At 38.5% G+C, this 21,985-nt stretch overlaps 1 non-coding gene across 1 annotated transcript; it reads right to left on the bottom strand.

Annotated features, from left to right (window-relative positions):
• Positions 1-21,229: 21,229 nt before the first annotated feature.
• LOC115066880 lies at positions 21,230-21,358 on the bottom strand. The gene has a single exon (XR_003846323.1). It is a non-coding gene; the product is annotated as a small nucleolar RNA SNORA40 (small nucleolar RNA).
• Positions 21,359-21,985: the final 627 nt, after the last annotated feature.

Genomic DNA, 21,985 nt, shown 5'->3' with positions numbered 1-21,985 from the left:
AATATTGACGTTCACCCACAAGAAAGTGTGTTCTCACCACCAGAAACCTCAGGAAGAGAAAGGAACCTCTCTTGTCTCTGTCTCTGCCTGTATTTCATTCTCTCTAGTACTCTGTCTCTCTCTCCATCTCTGTCTCCTGTCTATTTCCACTTTTTATGTGAAGAACCCAATGCTATCTAATTCCAATTCAGCTATAGGGCTTTTAATTGGAACAAGATAATATTTGAGAGTCCGTGAATGTTGTATTTTTATTCTATTACTGCTATAACTTTGTCATTCCACAATCAGATTGCTCACAGAATGTTGAAGTTAGCTTTCGGGTGTGTTCTGGCATTTCTTTAAAAGTAACATAGGAGAAAGATATCATCAAATGCCACATTTCATTTTAAATGATATTTCTGCAAAGAAGCCTTTTTTGATCTAAAAACATTGGCATTTTTCTTCCTGTAACTGTCATGCCAACTTATGTTTTTCTTCCACCTTCTCTCTGTCATTTAACTCACCATGGTGCCTCTCCTTGCAGACATTTTCCCCATGCTTGTCCCACTCTTTGAAAGTTGTTTTTCTCCCTTCCTTCCTCAATGAATTAACTTAGCTAATTCTTACATGACTGGTTCCATCACTGCTTCCTCAGGGAAAACTTTCTTTGAACTGCAGAATGAGGTCATGCCCACATTCTAAACAGAGTCACAGTGGCACACATGCGCTTCCTTCATAGAAGTTTTTCAGCAGAATTCTACACTTGTGTAGTCATTTGATTAACCTCTTTATCATCACTACACTATGAGTGATATGACAGAGATTAAAAATCAGAACTTCATTAACTAATGACTATGTTTCTATTGTCTAGTATGGTACTGTGAATGTAAAAAGGATTCAGTAGTTATTGAATGGACAAAACAAGATTAAAACATTGAATAGCATTGGGTGTTGAGGCTATAATATATATTAAATAATCTTTTGCAATTATAGTAAATTTTGCTCCTTACAGAAGGTATACGGATTCAAGAAGTGTTTTACTTGCCCTTCAATGTATTCATGTATCAAAATTAATAGGATGAGGGAACTGCAGTATCTATTAAGAGACATAAATAAGAAGTTTGAGCACACATGGCAGAGCTGTCTCAGTTCCAGCACTTGAGAAGTGAAAGCACCATGCTTGCTGCAACTGTAAGGACATGATCTGTATAACACAAACAAGAAAAGACAGGGCTATAGAAAATGACCCTGTCTGTCTGTCTACACATCTTCTTTGGGTTGTCCACTAGAACTACTTGACAAAACAGTATTGATGCAGACACCACACGTCTTTATTTTGCAAGGTATCACGAAACCATGCTGAAAGTGAAGTAGAGGCTTCCTGCCTTCTGACTAGATTTTGTAGTGCTTTATCCATCTAGGTTATATAGTGCTATATAGGGTCTTCGGTGGAGAAAAAGCATCAGTCGTGTCACCCAGCTAATAACCATTTGATCTACAATGCCAACTTGCTAGGCAGGATGCATCCTCTAGTGCAATAGTGGCAAGCATTGTTAAGAGAGTAACCAACCACTCACTGGATTTGAGAACCACCCCACAAGAAAGAATTCATACCTGTCTGGCACTGTAAAGTCAATCAAAATCCCATGACTGTGTAGGTCATGGACTCTGGACTTACTATCAGTTTTAACATAATGTAAGTGCCAGTTGCCATTTAATTATTTATGTTTAGATCTATGAACAAATGATATGGCCAGCCTTAATCAGTCAAGCAAGCCTACCTTTGCAGTGAACTGCTGTGAATGCAGATGCACACGGCTGTTGAAATGCTGTGAATAAGTGATGGTTGACAGCTCATCCCCAAACATGACATTTGTACCAAACCACCTAAAGCTCAGGGAACATCTTGGAATAGAGAATAGAAAGAAGGTAAAAGCCAGATAATAAGGCAAATGACTGTGAGGTACTGTCATTCTGCAAATGACATAGCAAAATGCAGTCACAATTTCTCACAATGTGTGCCTGCATGCAATGGGCTTGCATAAGTCTGGGCCTATCAGCAGTCAATTATGGATCACCGACTGAGGAGGTTCTAATGGGGCCCTACTTCTCCTGCTGAACTATTGGCTACTTGGAGAAAGGCACTCTCTTTAGTTATTTATCCAATGAACCCACCTGATTCCAACAAATAGGTCCAAAATTATGGTCACATACATTATTCTAGTTAAGAGATAGACTAAAGATAAGTCAAAGTTAGAATAATCAGAATGTACTTTTTTACATGTATGCATTTTTCAAAAAACAGTAAAAGTTGAAAAACATTAAAAAATGTGCATTGATATTAGCAGTATCATTGACAGAAGATGTGACTTTCTCAATGAGGTTGGTTACAAAACACCAGATTTCCAATCAAAGTAGTCCTGCAAAGAAGGATTTTGCATATTAAAAACATCATTATTATAATCTATGAATTTTAAAACATGATTAGAAAGTGAAGAATGGTCTAACATACCTATGGTTCCAGCACTTGAGAGCTGAGGACTGAAGGGTTGCAAGTTCAAGATCAACCTTGAGCATGGTAGCACCCTGTCTCAAGGAAAGCAAATCAGCAAACAAATGTGACTATGTTTATACAGTGAGATACAGTGTAGATCCATAGAAATGCTTCATGGCCAGACAAAAGTGTACTTGGAGCTGAGCTCTGTCCCTTCCTAAATCCCTGTGACAGGCTCTTCCTTTCCAAATTGGAAACCATGACACCTGTCAAAAAGAATTAGCTACAGAATTAAGTGAATGTGTTCAGCTAATGTTCTGCACTGGACACTAACATGCATGACAGCATTCCTCACACCAAAAACAAACATAAAAAGGCAGACTTATCAGTGTTACCTAACAATCCAGAAAAGGAAACTGCATAAAATTGTATTTGTTTAGTAACAAATAGACAAAACATATTCATGTGATTTATCTAATATGATCTTAAACAGACTACAAGACCCATGTTGGGGGGCGGGGAGCAGAGAGTAGGATAATGCAGTACAGTTTCTCTAAAGACAAAGTCACAAGGTCTTTTCAAAAGAAATACACAAGTCCTGTCCTCTGGTTCATTTTCTAATTCTGTAGGCATAAAGATCTTAGGGATGGACCTAAGCACTGTAAAAGCAAAACTATTTTAAAACTCTAGTAATGGAGCACATGACATTTCTTCATATCTACATTTTTAAAATCTCCTACAAATTAATCATTTAGCCACATAATAAAAGGATTTTTTAAAATGTCAGCATCAAAGCAATGTAAGGAAGTCATCATTTTGGAAAGCTTGCCAGGAGAAGATGTGCCAATAATTTAAGCAAGGACTTCATCTTGTGAAAGGCATTAAAACATTCAATTGGAGAAAAACGAGATGCTCATATGCTATAATCAACTTGAATAGTTTATGACAACAAATTGATGTATATAGTAAACTGACCGGAGACATTTCTAACATTATGCATGATCTTGCCATTAGCAACCAGGACAGGTCTTCTATTTTCTTACCAACATATATTATAATGAAAATTACAAACATGAATGCAGATACACAAAGTAAAGTAGCATAGAGCCAGTGCTCAATGAGATTATTATTACCTTAAAAGTGTGTTCACGACATTTCTTGACATACACTGAGTATTCATGGCGATAATTCCTTTAATAAGTGGCAAAATTGAGAACTTATTTTGCTTTTACAAAATTAATGCCTCCAAGCACTTAGAATGGACTGAGGCAGGACAAATGAGTGAAGAATGGTAGTTTAATTACAAATTAAGTACTGTGGCAATTTACTCATTATATTTCTGAAGAGAAACATTTATATAGAAAGAAGTTTAGCGTATAAAAATGGATATTGTATTTTCAATGGAATAATTGAAATACCATATAAATGAACAGAAAGATATCTAACAGATATGATGGCCAAATCATACATATCATATAATAGAGGAGACAATTCCAAATTGTGCTAAAAGTAGATTGCAGAAATTTCCAAGGTAATCACTTAGATTCAATAAAATTTTCTTACTAATAGAAGGAAAGAAGTTAGTTACTCTCATTTTCCTTTTAGATCCCCCTCCCCCATCCATGGTCCCCACCCCCAACCCCCACCAAACCTTAAGTATTCTACCATACATATAAGTTCTATCCAGTCAGGCATTTGTACCCAGATGTCCTTCAGTGCAAAGTGATCCACTGGAGTCTAGTCAGCCTATCTCGAGATCATTGGTAAGGGACACTCTCCCTCACCCGGTAGTCATCAGTCTCTAGTTTTTCCTAGGCTGGGGCCAATCAGCACTTGTTTCCCTTGTTCCCGGCTGGGCCCTTGTCTGATTGAGTTGGCATGGGTCCTGTGCTCGATGCCACCATTGCCATGATTCATATTTGCAAGCTTCCAGTGACCTGAAAGCCTCTGCTTTCCTATGCTCATGGACCAACCCTGGCTCTTACAATCTTTCCACCCCCCTCTTCCACAATGGTCCTTGAGCTGTGGGAGGGGGAGTTTTGATATAGGAGTCCTAACCAGGGAAATACACTCTGCAGTCTCTTATTCGTTAAAAGCTGGACAGTTGTGACCTTTGGTGTGCATTGCAATTTGTTGTATAAGGAGGCTTGAGGGATGCACAAGTTTTCTCTCTTTCCTGCCTCATCCCATTATGTTCCATGAGTCTTAGGTGTTTAGGTTCCACTGTAGGTGTGTCTCCTAGTACTGGTCATCTCTCAGATGTGTATTACCCAAGTCTAACCGCTTGTGATGTTCTTCAGTAACCTCTATCTGCCGCAAAAAGAAAATTTTGGATGAGTGATGTATGGTATACTTATCAATAGAGGTAATTTGCTCTGCTGGTCATTATGGTTATTAGGCTTTAGGGCTGGATTGAACCATTGATTAATTTTCTCCCTTAGCAGTTTGCAGAGTGTTCTCCAGAACTATAGGAGTTGAACTTCAGGTAGAAGGCTCCCAGGTCAGTTCCTGCTCCATTGTTCCAAGTCCCATGTCCAAAGTATGTCCTATCCTCAACAGTAGGATCTTATCTTCCAGTTCTGAGGATAATCAAACCCTCTGATAATAGCCTGTGTTATTCTGGGGGTCTCTTGGACCACTCTGATCAACCACTCGAAGGGAGGTCTCTCCTGTTTGGCACTGTGTTCCTTGCCAAACAACCCCCAGGTATACAAATGGACTAATGTTAAGGCACCATATGTATATTTCTAAGAGAGTTTTAGAGGAGGTACGTTTCCCTCTGGCTTCTCTAGACCCCTAAGATCCTTTCATCCCCCCTCATTTGATCTCCCTCCTTCCTCCTGAGTCCAAGAATCCCCATTATCCCCTTCCTCCCCCAACAACACCCACCTCCTGCCATTCCCCCTCTCTTTTCCCTTCTCTTGAGTTCCAGTGCATCTATTTGTTTGTTGTTTTTTTTCATAGAGACATCAATATCTATGTAGGATAGGGAGGACTCAGAATCAATAAACAGTGCAGAATACCTCTGTCTAGTGTCATTTAGACTCAGAATGGGTGTCATGGGTATCTTTGGAGAAGAGAACATCTAAATAATATAGGATACCTCAGAACCGGATATGTCATTTAAAAAAACCACATAAGGGCTAGTTAAAGTTGGTTATGAAATGCATAAAATTAACTTCTATACTCAAAAAGTCTTGAAATTAGACATTTTTGGTCTAATCTTCATGGGACAACCCATGACCTTAAACACTCGAGGAATTTTATGGTCATTAGTTGGTGCTTGCCTGTACCATGCATGCATTATGTACTTTCATATGTAAGAAAAGGTTTATGGATGACTTCATAGTTAAAAATTAATTCCTTAAGGAAAAGCTCTTGGGGTTAGTGATGTAGATCAAATCTCATGCAGTGTTTACTTAGGATGCATGAAGCCTAGGGTTCAGTTCCCAGCACCAAGTACGGTGGGCATAGTTGCTCACTCCTTTGATCCCAGCACTCAGGAATTGGGGATAGGAGAATTAGAAGTTCAAGATCATCCTCAGCTACATAGAAAGTTCAAAGCTAATTAGAACACATGAGATGAAAGAAAGAAGGAAAGAAAGAAAGAAAGAAAGAAAGAAAGAAAGAAAGAGAAAGAAAAGAAAGGAAGGAACGGAGAGAGAAAGAGAGAAAGAGGAAGGAAGGAAGGAAGGAAGTAGCATTCCCTCTTCAGAGGGGGGAATGTTAGGGTAGCAAAAAGCCGAAAGAAAGAAAGAAAGAAAGAAAGAAAGAAGGAAGGAAAGAAAGAGAAAGGAAAGAAGGAAGGAAGGAAGAAAGAAGGAATGAAAGAAAGAAAGATGAAAGAAAGAAAGAAAGAAAGAAAGAAAGAAAGAAAGAAAGAAAGAAAGAAAGAAAGAGAAGAAGGAAGGAAGGAGCATTTCAAGTCAGTTTTACTTAGAAGTCAATATCTTTTACCTCGTGTGGCCAGCCTTCCCCTGATGCATCATATCCACTGTAGTAGAGAATGGAAGCCTGCTCACTAAACCTGGCCATAAGTCTTCAAGTCGCATTCATTTGTACATATGGGACAAGAACAACAGAATAGATAACTGACCAAAATTTTGGGAGATTTGTGTTAAAAATAGAGGCCTAACAGAATCCACATTACAGATGCTTCTGCCTGTGGGAAAAATCTTTTCAGTAGTGTACAACTGTACTATTTCCTCCCAATGTTTATTCAGGAACATATTCTCATTTATTGCATACCTGCTTGTTAAATTTACAGTGCAAGATTTTATTGTTTGCTGACGCTATCTGATGCATACTCTTCAAAGTTGTCTATGCTAACACATTCCTTTCCTTTTTAAAAATTTTGTTTATTATTTTTATGTATCGGAATGTATTGCCCGCAGGCATGTAGGTATAGCCATATTCTGCAGTGCCCGTGGAGGTCAGACGAGGGCATCAAATTCTTCTGGAGATGAGGTTACTGACCATTGTTAGCAGCCATACGGGTGCTGGGAATTGTACTCGATCCTCTGCACGTGTAGCCAGTGCTCTTAACTGCTGAGCCACATCTCCAACCCCTGATATTTCTTTTAAGTAAAATGGAATTATCCTAAGTGGAGATGTTGCCTGCCCACTACCTGGAAAAATTCCTTAAGAGGCTTAAGTCTACTCACTTTGTCTGGAGCCTACTAAATAAAAATCTATGAGTTGGGAATTCTCTGTATATTCAAATTTGGACAGATACTTGAGAACAGCCCACTGTTGGTTTATACCACTACTGCTTGAGTACTGTCTGGGAAAGCATTGTGCAATATTATCATCAGTATTTCCCATGTACCCACATAGCCCTGATAGAAATCTATGGGAATCCTCAGCGTGGCCAAAGGAAGTCGAATGGTATGTAAATAGGACCAATTTAATAGGTTTTGTGGTCCTGAAAGTTATGCTTATTTATTAGAGAACATTTGTGAAGCCAGAAAAATAAATTAAAAGAATATATGAATAATGGCATGGTTAAATATAACCATGGACAGCTAGTTACTAAATATGCTTCTAAACTCTATCCATGATGTATAGAAAGCCACTGTTTACTGAAAGCTTTTATTGCTCAGGTTTTGTGCATGGCAGCTTAGATACATTGTAACATCAAGCTTTTAGACTAGGCATCTTAAGTAGAAGTTATTAAAAAGTAGAATTTTTTAGAAGAAAGAAGAGAATAATGAATAATTTTCTCTTATTTGGTATCTACTTAAATAAAATTCTCTATTTAGTAAGAACCCAGTCTACATAGGGGAATTCAGGATTTGTGAGCTTCACAGTTATATTACACTGAGTTTTTCACTCATACATACACAGATGTGCCCATGCTCACAGCTGCATTATGAGTACATTGTAGAAATTTAAAATATTGTATAGATATTATTTCCAATATTTTTCTGTTCAATTCATTATAAAACCATTATTTTATCATTGTACCTTCAAGTACCCATATATTTGAGTTTTTCTGGTTTTCACAGTGTTTTAAATGTGTTAAAAGCTTTTCTGCAACATACATAATATTCTGTTTTTAATGTTTTAATTTTGACTTTTATAAGTATATTATTTTGAAAAACTTTCGTTCTTCTTTTTTGCCCAGAGTGGATAACCCTAGAAATACTTCTAAAATCATAACAGTGCCTAATGAGTTAGAACAGAAAAGCATCTTTTGAAGAACAGGAAGATTGTTGCTAACCCAGCTCTAGGAGAACACTTCAGGGCTACCCTGGCTGCATGCATACCATATTTGTTTCTGCTTAAACATTGACATGTCTACAGAAATCATGTGCACTGTCTTTTGACCATTCCATCCTGGAAGGAAAATAAGCAAAGATTCTAGCTACCTCTCTTGCTATGCTATTGTATTGATGGTCGGGGAAAGGCATGAGCAATCCTAGACTTCTACATAGTTTCATAAAGGTGACAAGGTATTCAGCCAAACAACTGTGTTAAAAACTAGAACACTGCCATATGTAAACCAAACTATGTGTTATCTTTTGATTACTCTAACAAATACTGAGATTTTGCAAATTTTAAAAGGAGAGAAGTTTGTTATGTTTCAAGTCCTTGATTGCTGGACACATTACTATGGGATATGCGGCTGGAAGCATATCTGAATAGAGGGCCTGTGACTGAACTACACACCTCAAGGTAGCTTGGTTGATGAGGGAGAGAGAGAGAGAGAGAGAGAGAGAACAAGCAAGCAAGGTTCCACATTCCCTTCTGAGAGAAAAGCGCCAGTGTTCAGTTCATCCCACAAACCTATACCTGCTCAAAGTTTTCACTACTTTCCCATAATATCAAATTAAAGACCAAACCCATAACAATATGTCTATGGGAAACACTCAAGATCCAAACTCCAGCAGAGGGGAAAGAATTGTGAGTTCAGGGATGGACAAAATACTTCAGGGGTATTACCTAGGATGATCCTTCAGAGAAAAAGATTTTCACATGTAGAATAAAAAGAATAATTTCTAGTGAAGCCATGGCATGAGATACTTATGACATAAAATCATTCTGTTATTACAAATGAGGCTGCTTATGGGTTTGTAAATACTGCTGCTGCCAAGCACAGGCAAGCATGCTAGGCTTACTGAAACACAGTTAGATCAAGCATCATTCCTTTTATCATTAGCAATATTTGGGGGCGCTTCTACAAAGTGCATATCTGACTTTAAAAAATCCAAGAATAAACCATCATTTCCTTAAATGAATTCTAACATGCAGCATAAACAGCTTCTCCACACATGGTATAACAAATTAAAATATTGTGGCATACACAGAAATACAATTTAAATCGTGATTGAAAGAGCCAAATGAAAATATGACACCCACAAATCCCATTTGAACTTATTTAATCGAAGAAATTGTTCATATTCAATCAGTTAATGAAAATTGACAGTCAAATACTTTCAAGGCACTGCAATTTAGATAGTGGTTCCAGGAGTGATAATAAAATCTAACTCATGTCTTCCAATTCAGCAATTATATAGCAATATTTAGAGGGAAACATTAGTGTACTCTTCAGATAAAATAGTGTGTCAAGCAGTTATTGAACTATCTAGAAACATTTTATTTTCAAAGAGAATAAATACTTGTACAGTTTAGATTTAAGACGGATTTGAGTAGATGTTATCAATAGGCTGAAATGGTGTTGGAGTAATCATATTAACTGTGGAATTTTATTCTTTACTCTGGTTTAATAGCCGTTCTTTCTTGTATAAAAAATGGAGAAAGAGAATAATATTACTTGATATCATATTTTTAAAGCTAATTATCTTTTGGTACAGAAACTATCTTCCAGGCTTTAAAAGATTTTAGTTGTCAGATGACTAAGTGGACTCTGTTTCCCTATGACTCAGTTCCCCTAAATTCCCTTATTTTGCATCTTCAGAAAGGTGATAGAGTTTGGGGAGTTTCCCACCAATAGGCATTAGATGTTCAATCATGTTGCACATCCAGCATCAGAACAGCATCAATAGTCACAGTTAATTGACCAGCTAATTCAATCAAAATCAGTTCCACATATAAAATATATCCTGTGACTGACTTCCCAGCAACTGCCTGTCTTTCAACCATAGGGCAGCAGATAAGATGTGATAGATGTCTGTTCCTTCTTCAATGACATAACAGAGAGGAAGAAATTAATGAATCATTTCCGTAATTTACACAACCAAGTCCAATAGTAGAAAAACTGGGGAGCTGTGATTGAGCTGGCTCAATCAGGACAGTGATACAAAGACTTCAATTTGAATCCTTGAAACTCACTTAAAAAGTCAGGCATATATAGAGATTAGAAGTGCATGTGAAAACGTCTCAATGTCAATTGCCTTGGAATGAATTCTTCTGTATGAAAAAAAAAAACAAGTATCTTCTTGAAGTCCCTCAAATTAAGGTAAAGAATAAGAACAAATCATTCTGGAAGAACGCAAAGGAAAATAGCTTTAGATACTTAAGTGACAATAGAATTTATTCTCATAATTGTTTTAATAGCTTTTGTATAATCCTCATCACTATTATGAGATATAAAATGTATTTATCAAATCTGTAATCATTATGCCAAAAAATCTGAATTACTGTAATATTTTGCATATTGTTAAAACTGTAACTTTAATTGTAAAAAAAAAAATTAAATAACAAAAAAAAATGTGAAAAAAAAAAAAAGTCAGGCATAGTGGCACACGCCTGTTATTCAAGCCTCAGGGGCAGGGAGGGTGGGTATAGGTGGATCCTTGAAGCTCAATGGCTAACCATCCTGATGAAATCTATAAAGTTAACATTCAGTCAGAGACCCTTTTTCAAAAAATAAAGATGGAAGATTGGAGAGATTATTCAACTGTGTGGTGGTTTGAATGAGAATGTTCCCATATGCTCCAAGTATTGCTCCTCATAGTCTCCCCAGTTGGTGGCATTGTTTTGGGAAGTCTTAGAAGGTGTGGCCATGATGGAGGACGTTCATCACTGGGGGTGGGCCTAGAGAACTCTTAAGACTTGCCAGATCTAGAGTCTCTAACTTCTTGTGCCTTCTTGAAGATATGAAAGCTAAGCTTCGACTCCTACTCTAGCCACCTCTGCTGCCATGCTTCCCCATCCTGATGGACTGACTCTTGCCGCTTTGGAGCCATAAGCTGATAAACTCTTCATTTCAGAGGCTCTCTTGGTCGTGGTGTTTCTATCACAGCAGTAGAAAAGTGACTAATAGAAGCAGTTAAGAGCGCTGGCTGCTCTTGCAGAGGGTCTGATGGTTGGAAAGAGCTGTAGAATCCACATTAGAAAAACTATACAGCTACAGGAAGGAAACTTCCGGTAGGGAGAGAACAAAACCAGATCAGGCATTTGAATGGACTGGGTTGGAGTGAACATTAGTAGTAGGTCAGCATGGGAGATATGGCTGACTAGGAGGATGGTGGGAAATGAAAGCCACTCCGTGGATGGGAGGACCTTGAAGAATTTCTTTGTACCAGAGGTTACATTTCAGTTTCATCATTGCTCACTCATACTAGCATAAAGTTTATTATTTATATCCACACCCAGTCTAGGTCAGTACAAAGCCTGTGTGTTTCCCTCATTCAACCTCTGTGGATTTCAAATTTCTCCTCTGTATAGCTAAACACATAGGAAGCTAATAAAAATTTTGGACCAATTTGGAGCCAGAAACTTCCATGTCATCTAAATGCCATCCTTCTTTAATTCGTGGAGTATTGCTTTAATTTACAGATGTAAAACTAAAACTTTCTTAAGTGAATCAAGTGGTTGGAGCCTTGTGATATTCAGATATTTGAACTTACGCTCAGGTTGTCTGCAAATTCAAGACAGTTTTGTAAGGCACTCTAATAAACTGAGGAGGGTCCAAAAATGCCCATGTACAGATACATATCAAATAATTTATATAAGGCAAATTGTATAGTATATATTAGTATATCTACAAATTTCATATTACCACATTTATTTTGGTACTCATATTTCATATTATATATATATGTATTTATTATTTTTATTATTGCCTTCATGAAAGTAAATGCATCTGTGTAGTACAATGCTTGCAGAAGCAGAAGTCAGAAGAAGGCATCAAATTCCCTTGAACTGGAGTTAGAGATAGTTGTAGCTGCCATGTAGGTACTGGGAATAGAACCCAGATCTTCTTAAAAAGGAATCAGTGCTCTTAATCACTGATCATCTCTCCAGCCCCCTCAAGGTTCATATTTTAAAAGAATTTCAACTGCACTTGAACAGCTAAGAGGTGCGTACCTTGAAATGTGATTTCCTTTCAAGATGTCCTTAATCTAAGCTTGTGGTGACTTTACTTAAGCATGATGTATGAAATGTGCTCTAATTTAACATCATGTGAGCAAACCTAGTGTAACATATATGCAAAGAGTAGATATTTGATATTCATTCTTTGTTAGGGAGAGCAAGGGGTAAGAAACATGTAGGTCAATGCTCTGTATTTAGCTTTATCTTTAGTTATATGACCTTAATTAAGTTACTTTTCCAATTTAAAACAACTTATAAAATTTGTGTGCTAAAAATTAAAGGGTCGACTTGATTATCTCCTGGAACTTAAGCCTATTGATTAAGTCAGGATAAACTTCAGACACAGGACTTGGAGCAATAGAGCTGGGATTGACCTGGAATCCTCCTCCCCGAAGACTAGTTCTCAAAATTTTAGAGGACACTCTGTAAGCTTCCAGGGGAGAAAAGCAATCAGTGGTCCAACCCCAACTTTATAGCCTAATAATCTTAACAATGACCAGCACAGCAAACTGTGGAGTTGCAGTAGCAGCACTTTTATCTAGGGATAATCAAAAGTTATGTAATTGGATTTAAGGCCCTCTCAACGGGAAGGATCTCATGTGTGATGCTGTAACATAGCCAGATACACATGACTGGAAAGGCATAGATCCTTGAGAAAATCCTGTATCTATCATATCCGTACATAAATGTAATTTCTTTTGTATTGTTTTATTTTTTTAAGATGTTTATGAGTGTATTGTCTGCACGTATTAAGTACATCTGTGTTGTACAATACCCGCAGAGGTCAGAGGAGAGGATCAAATTCCACTGGAACTGGAGTTACAGATGATTGTTAGCCACCATGTAGGTGCTGGGAATCAAACCTGAGTCATCTGCCAGAGCAGTCAGTGCTGCTGACCACTGAGCCGTCTCCCCAGCCCCTGCAAATATAATTTCTTTTTGTAGGCTAAATGTGGATCTTTATATTTGGAGACAAGTATACCATTTACCACTCATGAAAGAAGTTACTTTTTGCAACAGATGGAGACTGTTGCACTATTACAGAATTCCACAAGTGGTCACACAGAGAGAATAAGTGTCTGGGAGATACTTACCTCTAAGTGACACATCTAAGGTGGAGCCTGTACACCTAAGGCTCTCAGAACACAGTGGAACAGGAGAAGAAGGAATACTAAAGCATCTCTCCACTCTCACCTGTTAAGCTTCCTCATATAACAGAGGACAATGCATACAAAAGGCCACAACTGGCCCAAGCATAGAGAATAAGAGACTGCAGAGTGGGTGTCCCTAGATGGGACTGCTATATTAAGCCTCACCCACCCATGGCTCAGGGACCATTGCAGAGGAGGGGGATAAATGATTTCAAGGGCTAGGATTGGTGCAAGAATAAGGAAACAGTCTTCCAGGGCCCTGGGAACTTGCTCTTTGGACTTGCGGCACTGGTGACAGCATGTACAAGACCCAAGCAAACTCAATCAGACAAAAACCCAACACAGAACTGAGGAAATGGGCAAAAGGTCCCAACATAGTGGAGGAACTATTGGTAGCTACTGTTGGGTAAGGGAGAGTTTATTTTCTTTAAAGGCGTGACTCTAGGTGGACTAATTAGTCTCCAGAGGATGATCTTGCACCATGGGATGTCAGGATCAATTCCTTGACCAGGTAGGGGATAACAGAATAGACAGAATGCATGAAATCCCATGGGGAAGTGCAGATGGGGGAGGGGGTCTAATATGATTAAGATGTATTGTATGAAATGCACAAAATTCAATAAAATTACACATTGTGAAAGATATTAAGGGACTGAGTAAATGGCTCAGTTGATATCATACTTGCCACACAGCCATGAGGACCTGAGTTTGTATCCTCAGCACCAACACAGAAAGCCAAGCATGACTGACAGCATGGGAGACTATCCCCGCTAGCTCTGGGTTGTGGGGTGGCAATAGGCAGATCCCTGGAGCTTACTGGCCAGCCAGTCTAGCCACATCTATGAGCTTCAGGTTCAGTGACAGACCTTATCTCAAAAAATAAGGTAGAAAAGTGATTGAGAAGGCACCTGAAAACAGCCATCAGACTCTACATGCACATCCACAGGCTCATATACACAGAACTCTACACACACACACACACACACACACACACAGACACACACACACACACAAAACCACTGTTAGCTCATGTGTGATATGTTGTTGCCACCAATAACTGAGAGAGGACAAAAGAAGTTAGCAATCGCTGTGACTGACATACACTATTCAGTTGGACCTTTCTCCAAAGCAAAATTTCAATTAATACATAATTGAGTTATATCTTTGCTCTCTCACAAAACCTATCACCTGAGATTAACTCCCTTGTTAAACAGAGAAAAAAGTCGAGCCTACTCTATTTTAAGCCAAATTGTCAGTGAATATTTTTTCCTACATGGTATGCATTGATTTTTTTCTGCCTGCCCAACCAGATGTTATCTATGATTAGTTAATGTAACAGCTGGCTAGAGTCTTTCTCAGATTCCAAAAGATCTACTGTCTGAAGGTCATCACATGACCTTTTGTTCCTAACCTTTGTCATTTTAGCTTCAGCAGCTCTGTTAAATCCTCTTCTTATGACTGGGATTCAAAGGCCTGTATTCTTAATCAAAGGTCTATATTCTTAATCTGTCTCTGTTCTGTTATTGTTGTGTTTCTGTTTACTCTGGGCAATTAACTTCCTCTTCTTGTGTTAGTGCCTTGCGCACGTGAGGTTATTTAACCTTAGAAAACTGATACTATTTGTAAGCATTATAAAGGAGGGATGACTTCTTTAAGTGTTGGATGGAGAAGCAGAAATTATGACGCAAAGCATCCAAAGGTGCACATCCTCCACAAGACTTAAACAAAACACCAGCAAGAGGTGTAAAGTGAGTGTAATTTTCCATCCTGTGAGTTGCCCTGAAGGGTTTTTTTTTTTTTAGCACAAATTAGGGACATCTCTGAGGATGATTACCAGTTTTCTATATTTCTAAGAGTTTTCTGTGGAAAAACCTCAAATGTTAAATGTTTGCAACCTTGTGTCTCCTGGAGGCAGAAACCCTGCTCATTTGCTCCATCTTTCTCTTCACATATCTTTCTCTTCTCTTCTTCCTTCTCTCTCTCTCTCTCTCTCTCTCTCTCTCTCTCTCTCTCTCTCTCTCTCCCTCTCTGAATTTTCACATAATGTAAAACATTTGTAATTCACACTAAGGAACAAATAACCGGTGAGAAGACAGATGAATTCTGTATGAGTTCTGTTGCCTAGAATCTTGAGAAATAAAATATCAGTAATAATTACTATGTAGGCAAACATCAATAATAGCACTTTTCATTCTTTTCTGATCTGACGTTTTCCATTAGGTAGTATTACCATTGTTTCACTGATTGTTGAAAGTTTTCCTATGAGGGTTAAGATGATTTTATTAGCCATAAGACTAATAAAAAGCGAAGCTGAGAAGTAAGATGCTACTTGTTGTCCTGTCTCTGGTTCACCCATCTTCAATCCAGACATTGCTTCCTGGTATTTTAAACATTGCATGTGAAATCACTGATTACATTTTCTTATGTAGCTTCCACTGAGTTCATCAAATTTTAAATAAAACTAAAGTTTTGAAAAAGATTGAACGAAGAAGTGATATGAAAGGATCTTTTTTAAAACTCCAGTATTACCTTTTGTAAATATAAGCCATGTCCAAGAAAATTGTAGGCTCATACAGGAAAATTGCCCAAGATTTCCTACACATAACTAAGATAATGTCTCATCTCAAATTGGTTATTATCTCTTTGACAATGCATGATTCCTATGGCTAAGCGGAGAAATTTGCTTTTGTCTGTGCCTGAGTATAGACATGTGCACATTTGTATGCATGTATGTATTTGTAAACATAGGAAATGTGGAGTGTGGAATCTTTAAAGTGAAATCAGGCCATCTTCATTGTTAAAGTCTCCTATCTCCAATGATAGTTCTTTGAAAAACATGGCTATTCTAATTACATTATCTGACAAATGAGTGGCAGAGTTTAAAGACAAAGACATGCACTTCCAAAGAGAGGATAGTCCTAGACTTGTTCTCTCTTCTTTCTTTCCCATTCTTTTGATACCCATGTCATGTTTATCACTCATGAGAGCTATGTGGTGCATTCTCCCCCATGCATTCTTTCCTAAAGATAAACACTCCCAATCCCACCCACTGTGCGCCTAGAAGGCTGCCTTCTTCCTACCTCTTCTAAGAGGACAGACTTACAATCTTCAAAGATCGATCCTTCATGTAAATATGGCCAGTGTACGTCTGTTGGATTTTCCCTAGAAACTCTGTGCTGATGACTGCAGAAAATCAGCATCTTTCTTCTAGAGTGCTTCAAGTGGGAGTTGCATAGTGTATAATTCTCCTCCATGTGGGGAGATTTCATCTAAGTTAAGAAGTGGAACAGTAGAATCAGAATTGACAGGGAGGCACATATAACAAAGATGATATTTGAGGTTCATAGTCTGGCAATGCCTTCTTCACATCAACCTTAAGCTTTCCAGTTCAGTAAGCCAAGAACTTATCTTTTGTAAGCTAGGTTGTTAACTCACAACCATAAGTATCATGAGCAATAAGGATACAGGAATGCATCATGTTGTTTTTCAGGCTCTAAACAGCCATCAGCTCAGCAATGGGCCATGTGTTTCAGTAAAGATCACCACAATGAGATTCTGAATCTGATGCTCTAAGTGGACTCTGAAAAATAATGAGGAATTCATAGGCTCTTGAGGGGAGATAAGGATGTTTCTTAGTATCTACAGCTCTGACATTTCATATCTACTTTCCAGTGACCATTCTGGATATACCAAAGAGCAACGGTGTACCAGAAATGCATACATTACCGTTCTCCTAATTTTCACAATAATCATGCCTACTGAGTGATTCAGTTATCCCAAGGTCCTTGTGTTAATCATGGTTTAGATAATATCTTGCTGAAGGAGACATAGGCATCAACCAAGCATGATAACAGCTGGTCATTTACAACCTGTATATATATATATGTATATAGACAGGGCTTCCTGGACACAAAAGGGAGAAACATTTTATGCTTGTTAGACTCAACTTTGATAAAGCCATGGAAAGCAAAAATTGTATTTCTAAGAGTGAACAATTAACACGAAAACATACAATTTGGTACATGTAAGTGCAATGTTATCTTTGATTTTAAGGTATAGGAGTATAAGGAGGTAAAACTACAGCAGTAAGAGGCCCAGGAAAAGGCAGGTAAATTCTCATAGAAACATTAGGGAGTATAAACTAAAGGACCTGATTTACTGCTTGTCACAATGTGGATAGTTGATTGGAGATGAATGTATCTGATAACAGATGTTTTAAAAATCTTAGTGAACTATGCTAATGTCCACATTTATAATAGAATAAACCTCAGAAAAGGTGCACTTTGAAAGAACTGCAGACAATATCACATGGGCTGTCTACCTGTGGGAAAGTGACATTTTCTCTTTCTAAACCTCAGTTTAATTATGTAGATGATCATGGATTGTATATGAAAATTACCCCACAGGTCCATGCTTTAAACACTTGTACCCAGAAGATAGTGCCATTTGGGAAGGCTGTAGCAGCTTTCGAATGTGGGACCAAATTTATGAAGTAAATCACCAGGTTTGGGCTTTGAAGGTTGTGCATGGCCCCTGGTCCTTTTCCTGATCTCTGAGTTCTGGTTCATAATCTTATGAATAGTCTCTGCCCCCATGTTCCCACCACCATGAACTGAGCTGCACCCTGCCTTCTAGACCATGACACACTGAAACCATGTGTCAAATAAGTCTTCCCTCCGTTTCTGCCAGGTATTATGGTCACAGTGAGAGAAAAGTAACAAATACTATATTATCAATGAGGCTAGATGGAGCCTAAAGACTCTAAGGCTCTGTGATCCAGGCTTTGGGAGGAATTCAGGACTTTCAATGGGTTCCCTTCATCCTAAAATTCCCATTGTGTTCATCAGTCCATTGAGATAATGCAAGTGACTTTTCCTGCTACTCACATTATATTTCTATATTTATCAAGTTTCAGCTTACCTTATAACACTATTAAATCTACCATATTGTTGAATACACATGGTATTCATTTGACTACATCTACGATATTTACATCTATTCCAAAACATTCCTTGCACAAACATCCATCCGAACTGCCTATCCACATTTGTTCTAAGTAAAGTGTTTACTTTTACTGATAAAAAAAAAACATTGTTGAGGTAGACCAATTAGCATTATGACTTAAAAAGACTGACTAATAATGTATAATGTGATCAAAATGTTAAAAGTTGTGAAGCTAAAAAAGAGAAAGGGAAAGGGAAAGTCAACATGCACTTTACATTTTGAGTCCACTCCTGCATCAGCCCCTCATTTTTGGCATTCCTTTATGTCGTGCTCTCTGTTTCTCACTGACAACAGTAGGAATGTGAAAATAAATCAGATGGGACTCATTGCTTTGGCATGAACATTGGTGCCATTCAGGATTCTACTTTTTTCCTGTTCTAAATAAATGCTTTTAATTAATTCTTTGAGAATTTCATAAATGTATTTTGGTCATCTTCACCCCAACTCCGTACCTTAATTACTTCCAGATCCATGTCAACATCCTTACCCACCTCCAACACCCTGTGCTATGTTGGAATCATATAAAGCATGGCAGAAAGGTGAAGTTTGGGGAGTGGGCCATTGTAAGAGTGAGATATGAGTGTGTGTGTATGTGTACAAGAGTGAGGTACTTTTTTGTGTGAGACTGGGGGTTGTGTGTAAAAAAGTGAGCAGTGTGTGTGTGTAAGAGTGAGGTGTATGTGTGCACACGTGTGTGTGAAAGAGTGACATGTATGTATATATGTGTGTGTGCACCCCTGTATGTGTGTTTGAGAAAGCCAGAGGACGACACTGGGTTTCCTGCTCTGTCATTCTCTACCTTACTCCTCTGAGACAGGGTCTCTTACTGAATCTCGAGCTACCAAGCCCCAGCGTTCCTCTTGTTTTCGCCCAACTCCCCTCCCCTCCCCGCCACTGACCTCCACACTGTGGTTATACCTTTTAATGAGAAGGCTGGGATCTGAACTCTGGCCCTCATGATTACACAGCATGCACTCTTACCCCATGAAACATCTCTCCAGCTCCTAAAGGTGTCAAGTTCTGTATGAACTCAGAAAGCTCTTCATGATCTCTCATGTGTAACTTACAGAAACTTACTATGCCATTTACAGAGATCCAGTTCTCAGCAAATTAAATATAATTTAACAAACGTGTAAAAGATTACTGGATGGTAATGCCTGCTTCACTCAGGCTGCTGAAAATAGTTCTACTTTCTAAGAAGTAAATATATAGAATATTGAGACTGGATTAATCCCCATGATGAACCACATAAGTTTGAGATCCACATCAGTTCCTGTTTAGACCATCACCTGCGTGAAAGCTTTGCTTTTAACAGCTTGAGCCTGTAACTCTTTTAGGTTAGTTTTCTGTCCACTGGAGTCCCCATACTAATGAAAAGCCTGAGCACATACTGCCACTTGGTCTCCAGTTCTAGATAGCCCACACTCCATGGAAGAGAATAAAGTCCTATTTTCTTTATAAGAGAAATTTTATTGATTCAAGAATTTTATACATGAACTTGCACCAAAGGACATCTGGGTACGAATACTTGACCAGGAAGGACTTAAAATATATGGCACAATGCATAAAATTTGGTGGGGGGATAACAGGGCCACAAATGGGGGAAGGGGATCTAAATTTGATTAAGATCTATTACATAAAATGCACAAAAACTCAATAAAAGATTTTAGTAAAGGGTTTCATAAAATTAATTTTTATTGTATTCAGATGTCCTCCCCATCTCCACCCTCACACTACTACTCCCACAACCCCTACCCCCTACAAAACCCCATCCATTTTGCATAACACCTCCAAGCTGGGTGCTGGAGAAATCGTATCTCATTAGAGTTTCTGTGATCTATAAATCCTACACAGAGGTGTTCCAAAGTAAGGGTCCACCCTCTTTCGTCATACGTGGTTTAGGGTCAGTACACACCCAGTTTTCTTGGAATCGGCTTTTCCCTCTTGATTTCTGTTTCCCTTACACACTGCTCAAGAATGTCAAGTAGGGTTTTCTCTTTTGCTTATCAGTCAGGAATGCTTGGTTTTTCTAATCAAATTTAATTTCTGCCAGCCCTTGCATTCCAGTTACACTTTGGCTGTTTCCAGGTCTCATTCAGTACAATGACCTCATTGTGGACCAAAATGTTCTCCAACAGGTTGATTCCCCACAGGAGTTTGCTGTGGATAAAAGAAGCAGCTACGTCCTGACAGCAGCAGGCAGCAGTTAGCTCACACGCCTCCAACCTTAGGTTCCCTGAGAGGCAGTTTGGGTGATTCACAGCTTCACACAACAGCTGTATACCAGTGTCCTGTACTTTATTTTGTGAGAACTGTAGAGTTCACAGATTCCTAATGTTGTTGAGAACTGCAGCCAGGTCTTGATAGCCACTGGGTGATGATTATGATTAGCCACCACAGGCACCACCATGGAGCATGGGCTACCAGGCCTGCTCTGCCCTGCCAGTGTGCATGGGTGGCCAGGCCAGCAAGGCTCAGCCATCTGGGCTCCCCAGTTATTTTCTCTTTTACTTACTAAGTAAGTCCAGGGTTCAGAATTTTGAGATCAATATAGAAGAACCTATAGTCAGGTAAATATTCATCTTGTGTGATAAGGTTCCTCACATGGGCCATCACACACATCCAGTCTTTTGGGAGTCGGTACACCCCACAATCTCTCATTCCTATACCAGCTAATGTGTACCAACTCAATGTATTCATGACTGAAGCCTCTAATGATGCACTGATCACATGTTGGCAGCTGGACTGAATGGTTAATGCATAGCCATTTTCATTTTCTTTTTAAGAATATCATCAACACCATCACTTTGAACTGTTTTGTCATATTCCTTCTTGAGTGTATCAATGCTCATATTGAAGAATGTATTCTAGGTTGCAAAAGAGGATTTATTTTTGCACCTGTCTTCCATGTCTTTTGTCCACCAGCTGAGCAAACACACACACAATCTACTTTCTAACTCCTTTTCTTGAAGTAGGACACCCTCTGGGGTAATATCATCAGAACTCTACCATTGGTCATATTGTATCTGGGACTACAAATAAAATCACATTTCTATTTGGTTTCTGCCTTTCCTTATTTCCTCCTGGGACTACTTCTTTAACACACAGCACATATTCATGGATCCTTTGTCTGGGTTCTGCTTCTCCTGAGAAAGCCCAATTCAACATGCATAGAAATGTTCATTCTTAGACTTCTGGGAGACATTTGTTAGGAAGTTGACCATGAGACAAGCACACAGTACAACATTTGGAAGCAAAGGTGACTAAATTTTAAAGGTGATTATCGAATGTCTTAGAAGGTATTTGTGGAGTAGAAAGAATTGTGAATGGAGAGCAGAAAAAACAATTCAGTTCAGGGAGACTCTATTAACCGTAGGAAACCAGCCAAACGGAATTCAGAGAAAAGAGCAGGCCAATGTTCACCTCGGGTCCTACAGAGAGCACAAGCAGGTGTAGAAATGAGGATTAAAATGCTACCTGACTAAACCAGCCTCCCCTCTCCCAGGATGAAACACTAGTCAATATAGAACACTTCCATTCACATCCCGTCATGTTCATCCAGGTGCTGAGCAATGTA

Source organism: Nannospalax galili, unplaced genomic scaffold (genome assembly GCF_000622305.1).
Source record: "Nannospalax galili isolate Female #2095 unplaced genomic scaffold, S.galili_v1.0 scaffold844, whole genome shotgun sequence".
NCBI classification, from domain to species: Eukaryota; Metazoa; Chordata; class Mammalia; order Rodentia; family Spalacidae; genus Nannospalax; species Nannospalax galili.
The sequence above is the reverse complement of the archived record's forward strand: the minus strand, read 5'-3'. Positions and strand labels throughout refer to the sequence as shown.